The 13,854-nt window shown below is 48.4% G+C and overlaps 1 non-coding gene across 1 annotated transcript; it reads right to left on the reverse strand.

Annotated features, from left to right (window-relative positions):
- Positions 1-13,231: 13,231 nt before the first annotated feature.
- On the reverse strand, positions 13,232-13,304 carry Trnaa-ggc. Its single transcript has one exon. It is a non-coding gene; the product is annotated as a tRNA-Ala (tRNA).
- Positions 13,305-13,854: the final 550 nt, after the last annotated feature.

Raw genomic sequence — 13,854 nt, forward strand, 5'->3', positions numbered from 1 at the left:
GTTTGTTTTTTCAAGACAGGGTTTCTCTGTGTAGCTTTGTGCCTTTCCTGGAACTCACTCTGTAGCCCAGGCTGGCCTCGAACTCAGAGATCCGCCCGCCTCTGCCTCCCAAGTGCTGGGATTAAAGGCGTGCACCACCACAGCCCGGTGTATTTTTATCATTTTTTAAAAAAAGGTTTATTTATTTATTTATTATGCTTATAGTATTCTGCCAGCATGTATGACTACATGCTATGAGAGGGCACCAGATCTCATTACAGGTGGCTGTGAGCTGCCATGTGGGTGCTGGGAATTGAACTCAGGACCTCTGGAAGAGCAGCCAGTGTTCTGAACCTCTGAGCCATCTCTCCAGCCCCTATTTAACTCTGTGTGTGTGTGTGTGTGTGTGTGTGTGTGTGTGTGTGTGTGTGTATGTATGTGTGTGTGTATGTGTGTGTGTATGTGTGTATGTGTGTGTGTGTGTGTGTGTGTGTGTGTGTGTGTGTGTACACCACAGGGAGGCCAGATGAAAACCTGTAGGAGTCAGCTCTTTCCGCTACCGTTGAGTCCCTAGAATCAAACTTAAGTCCTCAAGCCTTAATGTGCACTGAGCCATCTTGACAGCCCGACCCACACATGCTATTGTGTTGGTCTTGTGGTTTTGGTATTCTTCTTTGCTTCTGTATTCAGTAATTGGGATTCCTCTACAACAACAACAAAAGTGTCCTCAATTATCTATCCCTGCCAATATAGATTAATATAGATTGGGGGATATTTTAATCTATGGGACTTCCTGCTACACTCACAAAGGCTTGGGATAAATAGTTCTAGAAGGAACAGAAGAGAAGCCAGCTAAAGACTTGTACACCTTCATCCCAGTGCTCAGGAGGAGGCCAAACAGGAGGGTCAGGAGTTCAAGGTCATGTTCGGCTACAGATTGACCTAGGCCAGTCTGGGCTACATGAGAGCTATTGAGCACCCACTCCCCCACCCCCCAAAAAAAGGGAAAGAAAGGGAAAGAAAGGGAGAGTAAAGTGAGCAAGGCCTGGGGTTAACCTTCTCCAGCCTTCACACGTTCTGCGCCACAAATCTGACCTTTTAATACAGTTCCTGAATATTCAAGAGCTCAAAATATTATTAGTCCTTCCTTTTTACAGAGAAGATCAAAGCCAGAGGGTTTCTCTCCCACCCCGCCCCTCTTTGAGACAGATTTACACTCCTCAGCCTTCTGTATGTAGACCAGGCTAGCCTCAAACCCACAGAGATCTGATTGCCTCCTGCCCTTTAAGTGCCAAGATTAAAGGTGTGCACCACCACCATGCCTGGTGACAAGACTTTGTGGATAGCCCTATGGGGGTGAGTATGGGTCAGAACTTGGAAGAATTTTCTGTCACCTTTAAGGCCTCTCTAACACAGGCCTAGGCCTCAGGCCTCTTCTCTTTCAGGGTCCCCCACATGCTCCTTCACCTTTGCCATTCTTAGAGTTTCAGAAACACCTACATTTCCAACAATCTTTACCCTCAGAATTCCTGGGTTGTAACCTTTTTTTTTTTCCAGAGCTGAGGATCGAACCCAGGGCCTTGTGCTTGCTAGGCAAGTGCTCTACCACTGAGCTAAATCCCCAATAATATTATAAGCAATGCCCCACTATGCCTAGATAAGTTTTTATTTATTCATGTATTGAGACATGGTCTTGCCTAGCCAAGGGTGGCCCCAAATTCAATATGTAGCCAAGAATGACTTTGAATTTCTGGTGTTTTTTAGTCCACCTCAGCTTCTACTGTGAGGGCTAATGTTATGTCATAAGTTTAAATCACTGACTGTCCTTAAGAGATCTATAAAACAAAAATACCGGGCTGGAGAGATGGCTCAGAGGTTAAGAGCACCGACTGCTTGCTCTTCCAGAGGTCCTGAGTTCAATTCCCAGCAACCACATGGTGGCTCACAACCATCTGTAATGAGATCTGATGCCCTCTTCTGTATACATAATAAATAAATCTTTAAAAAAAAAAAAAAAGCCTCTACCTGTAAGTCCTACTTACCCAAGGACAGATATCTTCCTGGAATTCGAGGTGGGGGCGCGGGCTGTTGTTCATGTAAGATAACAAGTCATGTGTTTTCACTTCTGTTAACAAGCTTGATTGCCCCAACTCCTCAGGATTTGCTTTATCACAATGTACCCAGATGGTATATAGGCAGGAAGTGTACCAGGAGGTATGCTGGTCCCTGATTGGATGAAGGCAGGAAGTGTTCAGTCTTGTGGGTTTTGCCTTTATAAGCCTCTGACTAATGTAATTAGGTGCCCTACTCTGGCAGCCCCAGATATGGACCTAGCCTGTGTCCATCATCCCGGCCAGTATTTTTTAATAAATATTACTTCAAATTTGGCTCAAAAATTGTGCTCTTATTCTTTTTTAAAAAAATATATATATTTATTTATTTTTTCATTTTACATACCAACCCCAGTCCCCCCTCCCTCCCCTTCTTCCGCCTCCTCACCTCCCTCCCACTCTACCCCCATCCACTCCTCAGAGTGGGTAAGGCCTCCCATGGTAGTCAACAAAGTCTGGCATACCAAGTTGAAGGAGAGCCTAGCCCCTCCCCATTGTATCAAGGCTGAGCAAGGTATCCCAGCACAGAGAATGGGCTCCAAAGAGTCAGTTCATGCACTGGGGTAAGTCCTGGCCCTGCAGCAGGGATGTGCTCTTATTCTTGACCAGCAGGGTTAATGCTCCCTCCTGGTGCTGAGTCCACAGACGTGAGCTGCTGTGCCTGGTTTGTGTGGCAGTGGGATTGGAATCCAGGGCTTCATGCTAGGCAAGTACTCAACCAACTGAGCTGTATTATGAGCCCTTTTTAAAGTTTTTATTTTCCTTTCTTTATATAATAAAATGTATTTATTTTTCACTTTACATGTACAAGTGTTTTTCCTGCATGGTAGTGGCAAGTGCCCTAATGCCTGAGCCACATTGCTACTCTGATGTGGGTTGCTTTTTTTTTGACGGGGGTGGGGTGAGGGAGTGGGGGGGGGTGGGAAGGGAAATACTTTATGGCGGCAATATCTTCTGTCTGTCCCTCCAGTACCAGTGTTGTAGTGTTGTTTAATTAGGTGGGCAGATTCCTTGGAGCCACAGAAGGTTATGAATATTGGGGTGACTCTGTGATGAGAGTTGTCCTGAATGCTTTCTCTGCTGGATGTGGCCTCCGCCCAAACAGGCCCTTGTAGCTGGTTGGGATGGGGTAAGTCCAGAAGACCCGATAACACAGGGCCTGTCTGACGTCTCACTCAACTCCCTGTAACCCCGACTTGGGGTTCTGGTTGTCCAGCCTCTCAGGCCCATGTATGTGCCCACACCCGGAGCAGTGTTGCCATGGTAACAGAGTCCCTGCCAGGTCCCTCAAACTCCCTTATAAGCTATTCTGCAATTTATTTATATTTTATGTGCTTTGCCATGGGTGTTGGGTCCCCTGGAACTGGAATTACAGACAGTTGTGAGCTGTCTGTTTGCCATGTGGGTGCTGGGAATCAAACCTGGGTCCTCTGGAAGAGCAGCTACTGCTCTTAACCACTGAGCCATCTCTCCAGCCCCGAAAGCCAGGGTCTTATCAAGTGCTGCTCTGCCCTGCAGAGCAAGACAACATCACTTAGTTCAAATCTCAGCTCTGACAATTCTGTCCCTGAACTCTAAAACAAGTGTGGTTATTCAGTGGGATTATCCATGGACAGCACTAGCCCATTCCTGGCCTACGTACGGAAAAGGTTAGCCCACATTAAATCACCTCTGAGAAAAGTTTGATGGAAAAATCCAGAGGGGTCCTGTGGTACTTTGAATGTAGTTGGCCCTGGTGAGCTCATAAGTGGTGGCACTATGAGGAGGCGTGGCTTTGATGGAGTAGGTGTGGCCTTGTTGGAGGAAGTGTGTCACTGTGGGGATGGGTTTTGAGGCCTCCTATGCTCAAGCTATTCCCAGTGTCTCAGTCTACTTCCTGTTGCCATATCAAGATGTAGCCAGCACCATGTCTGCCTGCACACCGCCATGCTCCCCACTATGATGATAATGGACTGAACCTCTGAAACTGTAAGCTAGCTCCAATTAAATGTTTTCTTTTTTAAGATTTGCCAATGTCATGGTATCTCTTCACAGCAATAAAAACCCCAAGTCATGTTCTCACACAACAAAGCCTCAGAGACTGATGAGAGATTTTTCTGGAACGTTCAAAAGAGCTGAGCCTGCAATCCCAGCATGTGGGAGATAGAAGCAGGAGTGTTCGGAGTTCAAGATCATCCTCAGCTATACGAGGATTTCAGTGCTGGTCTGGGCTACATGAAACCAGAAGACACACAGCCTGAGACTTGCAACCTTCCCGACCAGGATGAAAAGATTCTAAAGCGACTCTGGCTATCAGACTATTCAAGCAATGAGCCCCAAGGGATCGGAATTCCCCAAGAAAAGGGAAGGGCTGAAGTCTTGTACCAGCTGCAGGGGAAGTTTTTCACCAAGAAGGGATTTCATATAGTTCTGACAAGTTAGGCAGTTTTTAGGCCAGAGTAGAGCTGAGACAAGGATGTGTCAGTAATGGGTGGGACTACACCTTGACCTGCTTAGTTATGCAGACCTATTGCCTTCTTCTTTTTTATTTTTTGAAGCAGAGTTTCTCTGTAGTAACTTCTCTAGCGTTCCACCTTATTTTTTGGGGACAGGGTTTCTCACCTATTCAGCTAGATACCAGTGGGTGGGCCAGCAAAGGCCAGAATCTTCCTGTATCTAGCTTCCCTGGGCTGTGGTTATGGACTCGCCATGCCTGGCTTTTTTACATAGGTGTTGGGGATCCAAACTTGAGCAAGAAGCACTTTACCAAATGAGCCTTCTCCCCACCCTTCTTTTTTTTTTAATTTTTTGGTTTTCTGTGACAGGGTTTCTTTGTGTATCCCTGGCTGTCCTGGGACTAGCTCTGTAGACCAGGCTGGCCCTGGGATTAAAGACATGAGCCACCACCAGATCTACTAGGGTTTTTTTTTTGTCTGTTTGTTTGTTTTCTTTTTTTGTTTTTTTTCAAGACAGAATTTCTCTGTGTGGCTTTGGAGCCTGTCCTAGAACTCAATCCGTAGACCAGGCTGGCCTGGAACTCACAGACATCTGCCTGCCTCTGCCTCCCCAGTGCTGGGATTAAAGGTGTGTACAACCACCGCCTGGCTTCTGCTAGGTTTTTTAAAAATGAAATTTGCTTTTGTAGGGAATCAGGGAAGGGATAGATTAAAACGGAAGACCTAGCAAGCAGCACACAGGGGACTCTGTGTATTGATCTGGGGATGAATAGTGAGCCATAAAAGGACCTGAGGAGTCCTGCTTGTGGGGGAGGAGTGGGAATTGGCCCCTGGCTAAGCTGATGGTCCCTTATCTGTGTGGGATGTGCTGGAAATATCAAGACAGTATTTGTTTTCGTATCTTTGAGTGGGTACCTGTTCCTGTGTGCGCGTGCATGCGTGCATGTGTGTGTGTGTGTGTAAGTCAAAGGACATCTTGGGAATAATAGAATTACAGACCAGTGCTTCAGGGTTCGGCTTTACATAGGTTTCTGGGGTCCAAATCCTTGTCCTTGACCTTGAGGGGTATTTGCATTACCCACTGGGCTGTATCTCTCACCCAGCACACATTTTTGTTTTTGTGTGTGGCTGATTTGCCTGCATGTATATCTATGCTGTGTGCCTGGTGCCTTTGGAGGCCAGAAGAGTGCATCGGACCCATGGAGCTGGAGTTACAGAAAGTTGTGAGCTGTGCATGCTAAGAATTGAGCCCTGTCATACCTTAGGCACTGGGCTTCAAAAAGCTTGCTCATGCCAGGCAGTGGTGGTGCACTCCTTTAATCCCAGCACTCGGGAGGCAGAGGCAGGTGGATCTCTGTGAGTTCGAGGCCAGCCTGGTCTACAAAGCGAGTTCTAGGAAAGGTGCAAAGCTACACAGTAAGACTCTGTCTCAAAAAAAAACAAAAAACCAAAAAACAAAAAAACAAGAACAAAAATTCTTTCATGAGGGCTCTGGGTTGATCTCTGGCAATGAAGTGAAGTTAGGGCACAAAACTGTAAGTACAGAGCAATGCCTAGAGATTCTGGGGTCTCTGTATGACAGATGGCTCAGAGGGTAAAGGTATTTGCCACCAAGCCTGATGCCCTAAACTCAATCCCTAAGATCCACAGGATGAACGAGGGAACTCATTCCCTCTGACCTTGATCATACACCGGGTGTTATGCAAGAAATCCAAGGAGCCTGCTTAAGGGGTATCAGGGAATTTATTAAGATATAAGTTGGGGAAATACATTCACGAAATAGAGAACGGAGTAAACAGCTAAAATCTTCTGTTCTGTCTGGGAGCTAATGCACCTGGTCCTCCAGTCTCTGATCACACCAAGAAGAGGTCGTGACCCCTCTAACTTTCATTTTAAGAGGTCATGTCTGTAGGCAAGAAGCACCTTCAGGCCATATAGCCCAAGGTCAAGGCGGAGTTAATATCACTACACCTGTGAACATACACACAAAACAAATAAATGTAATAAAAATTTTATTCATTTATTTATTTTTGGTCTTTCAAGACAGGGTTTCCCTATGTATCACTGGCTATCCTAGAACTTGCTCTGTAGACCAGACTGGCCTCACAGAGATCCCACCTGCCTCTGCCTCCTGAGTGCTGGCAATGTGCTACCATGCCCGATCTAAAATTTTATTTTTAAGAAGAGAGATTCTGGCTGGGTGGTATTGGTGCAAGCCTTTGATCCCGGTACTTGGGAGGCAGAGGCATGCAGTTCTCTGTGAAGTTCAAGGCTATCCTGGTCTACAGAGCAAGTTCCAGGACAGCCAGCGATACCCAGAGAAACCCTGTCTTGAGAGAGAGAGAGACAGACAGAGATTGGTTGATTCTGGACTTTGACCCACAGGGGCCTGGACAGGTTGGTTTCTGGCGTTTTCCAGCACCCACTTGAGCGCTGACAACTGTTCCTAGGGAGGGTGAACTCATTTAGGAGTCTCAAATACTTGGCAGAAAAAGGATTTAAACTCCCCTGATTGATTAGATTTAAATGATGTCACTGTCTATTACAGCATGCTCACTGCGCCGGTTCTGTGTTGGTTCCCTTCAGGAGCAAGCAGCCCAAGGACTGGGATTTTTCTGCTGAGCACTGCAGGTGCCAAGCCCAAGGCACTATTAGAAAGTGCCACTCCCATCACACAGAACAGGAAACTCAAGCACAGAGAGGTCACTAGTTTAGGGGCGTCTGCGCGGACGTCCCGTAAACTGGAGCTTGGGGTTGTAGGGGTGGGGAGGAGGGGAGCTCTGGAGCTAGCGCTTGGCGGGAGGAAAGATTCAACGGCCCCACCCTGCTGGCCCTAGGGCGCAGCCACAGCTAGCCTCACTTCTGCCTGGGTTCATTCTTGCGTCCTGGACTTTGGGCTGCAAGTGGGTGCAAGGTTGGGGGCTCAGACCCTGGGACACCCCGATCCCAAGTCAGCTCACACTCTCGCCCCCTGTGCTGTGCAGTCGGACCGAATAGCCACACCTGTGTCCGGCTAGTGCCCTGGCCTGAGTCGGGACACCGGCGCCATTGCTGGAGGCGGCGCGTACAGGGGACGCAGCCGCAGCCGTGGCTGGGGCCGCATCGTTGTTGGTTTTTTTTTTTTTTTTTTTTTTTTTGCTTTGTTTTGTTCAGGCTGAGCCTCAGCCCTAACTGGGCTGGTCCGGAACTCATTAATGGAACCCAGGCTGGCCTCGAACTCCCCGCAATCCTCCTGCCTCGGCTAAACGCTGGGGTGATTACAGGCTTGCGCCTCTAGTCTCAACAACGCATCGATTTTGAAATGAAAAGAAAAAATACTTTGTGCTTGTGTACTCTAAGGGCGTCTACCCCGCCCAGTTCGGGAGATGTAGGGGGACAGTGAGGCACCCCAGAGGGTACGAGGGGCTGTTAGGGGCAGCAGGGGACGGTGCCTGACCAAGAAGAAGGGACACGAAGGTAAACTGGGACCCTGGAGGTTTCTGTCCACACGGGAGCGATAAACACAAAGGCGGCGGCTCCGGCCACTTCCGCAGAGCAGGGCCATCAGCTCCGGCGCGGGCTGGGTCTGGCCACACCCAGATACCTGAGTGGGTGCGCGTCCCGCCAGGTTAGCGCAGAGGGACCTGGACGGGTCCTTCCAGTGGGTGAGTGGGTGGGCAGCCATCTCTCACTGCACCTCTCACGGCAGCCGAGGTCCCACCCGGCGCACCCAGGTCAGAGGGCTCGCCTTGAACCTGGCGCGCGCGCCCAAGCTCGGCTGCAACCGGGTTCGTGGACTCGGTCCCTCGGGGGCCCCCCCCGGAGGGAGGCTGGTCACGTGCCCGGGGTGGGGGCTGGGAGGACCCGCTGCTGAGCCCCAGGGCTGCACGTGCCGGGCCAACTGAGGGCGGAGCTCCGGAGGCTGTGTTCCTACCCCTGGGTTCCCATCGAGGTGGCCAGGCTGCCTGCCTCCAGCCTGGCGCTGGCCGCTGGGCAAACTCTCTGTCCCAGGTTGGAACTCAGAAAGGTTTAGTGCCCGGGTCGCACTCCTAAAGAACAACAAGCCCTCCCGAAATTGTTCCTGGTGTACCGAAACCTTATAGCCTGATACAAAGAGTTCCTGTCGGTGAGGAGGGTTGCGACAGAGCAGTGGTTCATCTGCGGCTTTCTGTTGACTTGGATTAAGAAGAATTTCGAACATGAACCAAAGTCACGATCCTAAAGCGCGCTCCCCCTACCCCCCACCCCTCGCGCATCACCTAGTTAAACCGTCCGCTCCTGACAATCTGGTTTTGTCCATCTCCCGTCCACCCCCACCGCTGCCCTTACCCGGGATTGTGAAACAAATCCCTGACTTCATATTTCAGCGTACGTCCGGGGATGATTGCTGTGTTCTGATGAAAGTCTCATTGTTTCTTTAGAAACCTTTCGTTAAAAGCCCGGTCGATTAAACAAAAGCCAAAAAAAAAAAAAAAAAAAAAGAAAGGAGTTGAAATAAAGATGTGTAGGGTGGGGGTAGAGATATATGAACATCGCAGACAAGAATCAAGAGAGATTTAAGAAATACCAGCAAGGAGTTGGGGATTTAGCTCAGTGGTAGAGCGCTTGCCTAGCAAGCTCAAGGCCCTGGGTTTGGTCCTCAGCTGGCGGGGGAGGGGACAGAAAAAAGAAATACCAGCAAGCGATGTAGCGATGTTGTCTGGGCCATCAGCTGGCCAGGTGGGTGCTGGACCCGGTTGTGGACTGCAGAGCTGGGAGAAAGGGGCTAATTCAGACCACTAGTTGGAGGCTGAGGCGACCATATTAGGCGGTGGGAATTAAGGATGAAAAACTGAGGGGATGCTTGTACCCTAAAGTGTGGTGAGGACACCGGCACCAGGAAGTGAGCAGAAAGGAGGATATCTTCTTTATTATTTATTTATTTTGGTTTTTCTGTAGCTTTGGAGCCTGTCCTGGACTAGCTCTGTAGAGTAGGCTGGCCTCGAACTCACAAAAATCCACCTGCCTCTGCCTCCCGAGTGCTGGGATTACAGGCGTGCGCCACCACCGCCCGGCTTCTTTTCTATTTTGAGCTTTAAAAAATTGTATTTTCGGGTTGGGGATTTAACTCAGTGGTAGACTGCTTGCCTAGCAAGCACAAGGCCCTGTGTTCGATCCTCAGCTCCACAAAAAAAAAAAAAAAAATTGTATTTTATTCCTCTGTGTGTGTGTGTGTGTGTGTGGGGTGTGTGTGGTATGTTGTTGCAGATTCCAGTGGGGGGTCTTGGACTTGCTAGGAAGTCCTCTGCCACTGTGCCACTGTGCCACTGAGCTATTAACAACCCTCCCCCCCCCCCACCTGAACACAGATTTATTGTTGTTGACTGGTACTTTTTGAGACAGGGTCTCTCTATGTAACCCTCCCTGGCCTGGAATTCACTATTTAGACAAGGCTGGCCACTAACTCACAAAGATCCTCCTGGCTCTCCTTCCTGAGTGCTAGGATTAAAAAGCACGTGCCACCATGCCTGACTTCTGTTTGTTCATTTTATTTTTATTTTTTATTTTTAGTGTTTTGAGGTAAGGTCTCACATAACTCTGGTTGTCCTGGAATCTGCCTGCTACCCTGCCGGCCCCCCCCCCACGCCCCCAACACACATCCATGGTGCGGAGATTACAGGTCCATGACCAGCAGCTATCGTTCTGAGACAGGTCCTCACCATGTAGCCCTAGCTGGCCTGGCACTAGATATTTAGACAAAATGGCCCCAACTTTCGGTAATCCTCCCCTTCCAATGTTGCAGAATCACAGGCAAGCCCTACAACAGGCAGCTGCTATGAAACATGTACTCCGGCTTTCTCCATCCTTCCACTGCGCCCCCTCAGCGCCCCCCATCCCCCGGGTATTTTAACTTAGGTCAGCTTTCTGCTACTGATGTATATATAACCCCCGGTTCTGTCCTGGCACAGAGCTTTGTGTTGGGGGTGGTGCCCATGCCGTGGCTTGAATGTGAAGGTCAGAGGACACTTTTGTGGAGTCTGTTCTCTCCTTCCACTGTTCTGTAGTTTCTGGGAATGGAATTCAGGCAGCAAGGATTGTGTAACAAGCACCTTCATGTACTGAGCCATATTGTCCGGCCAAACACCAAAGCCTTGTTATTTTTGTTTATTTATTTATTTGTTTTTTGAGGCAGGGTTTCTCTGTATAACAGCTCTGGCTGTCGTGGAACTCACTCTGTAGACCAGACTGGCCTCGAACTCACAAAGGTCCACCTGCCTCTAGAGTGCTGGGATTAAAGGCATGTGCCACCACCGCCCAGTTCTTGTTATTGATTTTTTTTTTCTTAAAAAGATCTATTTTAAGCCGGGCTGTGGTGGCTCACGCCCGTAATCCCAGCACTTGGGAGACAGAGGCAGGCGGATCTCTGTGAGTTCGAGGCCAGCCTGGTCTCCAAAGAGAGTTCCAGGAAAGGCGCAAAGCTACACAGAGAAACCCTGTCTCAAAAAACAAAACAAAACAAAACAAAGATCTGTTTTAGCCGGGCCTGGTGGTACACACCTTTAATTCAACTTAATTTAATTTAATTCCCAGCCCCAAGAACTTGTTTTAAAATTTTTTTTTTAATGTATGGGTGTTTTGCCTACACATATATATGTCTGTGCACCATGTGTAGGCAGTGTCCTTGGAGTCCAGACAACATTGATTTCCTAGGACTGGAGTTACAGATATTAGAACCACCGTGTGGGAGCTAAGAACCAAACCTGGGTCTTTTGCAAGAATAGCCAGTGCCCTTAACCATTTAGCCATCTTTCCAGCCTCTCTGTGTGTGTGTGTGTGTGTGTGTATACACACACATACATATACACATATATAAAATCATACATATGTATATATATGTATGTGCGCATATATATACTGTATCATACATATATATGTATATATGTGTGTGTATATGTGTGTGTGTGTGTGTGTGTGTGTGTGTGTGTGTGTGTGTGTCTTTGAATTTGCCTTGTAGCCAAGGTTTGCCTTCAACTCCTAATCCTCTGGTTGCTACCTCTTGGATACTGGGATTTCAGTGTTTGACACTAAGTCTCATTAAGATCTTGTCTCCAAGACCAGAGGTGGTAGTACACGCCTTTAATCCCAGCACTTGGGAGGCAGAGGCAGGCAGTAGTAGTTTTTCCATGTCCAGGCAGTCATTCCCAATAACCACAAGAGACTTAATATTAATTATAAATGCTTGACCAATAGCCCAAGCTTGTCTTAAGCCAGTTCTTACAACTTAAATAAACTTGATTAATCTATTAACTGGCCCAAGGCTCCTTTACCTCATCTATGAGCTTCCCATGCTGCTTCTTCAGCATTTGACTCTCTTCTGACTCTGTCCTTCTTCTTCCCAGCAATCTCTCTGCTCTGAAAATCCTGCCAACCTATCAAGTCAATCAGCTTCCTATTAACAATGAGAGCAGCACATTTTAGCAGTGTACAGAAGGATTGTTCCACAGCAGAGGCAGGTGGTTCTCTGTGAGTTCAAGGCCAGCTTGGTCTATGAGTTCCAGCACAGCCAGAGCTAGCTACACAGAGAAACCCTGTCTCAGGAAGAAAAAAAATCCTGTCTCCAAAATAAGAACATACAAACCAAGTAGGTAAAACTCTATAGATGTCCATAATCCCCAGCTACCCTGGTGCTTGTTGGATGAATTTTGTTGTTGTTGTTTTGTGTTTTGGGGACAGGGTTTCTCTGTAGCTTTGGATTCTGTCCTGGACTCGCTCTGTAGACCAAGCTGGCCTGGAACTCACAGAGATCCATCTGCCTCTGCCTCCCAAGTGCTGGGATTACAGGCATGCGCCACCACCGCTCGGCTTTGTTGGATGAATTTATGTGGCTGCAGTGGAGGCTCTGCAGGGAATATTCTTTAGGGTACAATCAATGTCAAATTAATTTGAACTATGGATTTGTTTATTTGTTTATATATTATTTTGCTAGAGATCAAACTCAGGGCCTTGTGCATACTCTAGACAAGCTTGCTACAACAAAACTCCACGCCACCCATGGGATATATTGTTTTTATGGTGGTTTGCTTTGCTGAGACAAGCTCTCATTACGTAGCCCTGGTTAGCTGGGAACTTACTATGTAGACCAGGCTAGCCTTTACCTCACAGAGATCAATCTATGCCTGCCTCCTCAGCACTGGAATTAAAGGCATGTGCCAGCAGGTCTGGCCAGGGAGTATCTTATGATAGAAACAGGAAGGCTAGTCCTGAGATAGGGATGAGAACGTGGCCTGCCATCTGCCACAGAGGGAAGTAAATTGCTCAGAGCTGACTTCTTGAGTGAGATCAAAGCCACATACCGAGTAGCTGAGGCTGTGCTCTGTTGTACAAAAGATACTCACTCCATCTGGCATAGCAGCTGTGACTAGGGGAACCATTATAGTAGTGTGCAGCCATGACCTTCCTGGGTTATATACGGAGGGCGGGACATCCTACTGCTCTCTCCTGACTTACCTGGGTATAGAATTGATGCCTCCCCGCTTCTCTTCCTCTTCCTCCTCCTTAGTGCTGAGTGAGGAACCCGAACCCCACACAGAAGCAAGGTGAGCGCTTTTACCCCTGCACTGCATCTCTAACCACGGTCAAGTTGCTTCCAATGGACGCTGACGCCAGCATGGCCTCAAACAGTCTAAGAGACTGGATCTGTTTATTTGGAGCGTGTCTTGTTTTGATAGCAGGTTTTTTTTTTTTTCTTTTGGAGCTGAGGATCGAACCCAGGGCCTTGCGCTTGCCAGGCAAACGCTCTACCACTGAGCTAAATCCCCAACCCAGACAGCAGGTTTTAAACTCATCTGTGGTCCTCCAGCCTCAGCCTCTCCAGTCCTGAGGTTACAGGCATTGGCCCCTTTGCCCAGCTACTCTGTTCTGATCACTCAAAAGGAGCCGTGATAGGACAACGACCTCAATTCTGTCCTGTGTCTGTCCCCACCAGGAAGCCTGTGTGGACATCTGGCTCTCTTTATACTGGTCTCCTTTCAGACTTGCATCCAACAGCCAGCCTGAAGAGAGCCAGGAATTCCTCCATCCCGGGGGTGGGGGTGGGGAGACAGAAAAGGAGGAATTCAGTCAAGGACAAAAAAAAAATCCCTCTAGAGAAGGTGAGCAATTTCTCTTGCCTTACCTGGTGTGACACTGCAGGTCTCTCTTCCAGAGAACCCAGCCTTCCCTGGTCTCTGTGGGTTTGGGATATAAGAGCCAGCTCATGTCTGCCTCGGAGGTGGCAGCCACCCATCAATGGCTGACATCAGTTGAGGCTGTCACAAAGATCTGGGTAGAGACCACACCTATTACCACTCCATTTTTGCGCCCCCTTACAG

This window comes from Onychomys torridus, chromosome 16 (assembly GCF_903995425.1).
Source record: "Onychomys torridus chromosome 16, mOncTor1.1, whole genome shotgun sequence".
Lineage (NCBI taxonomy): Eukaryota > Metazoa > Chordata > Mammalia > Rodentia > Cricetidae > Onychomys > Onychomys torridus.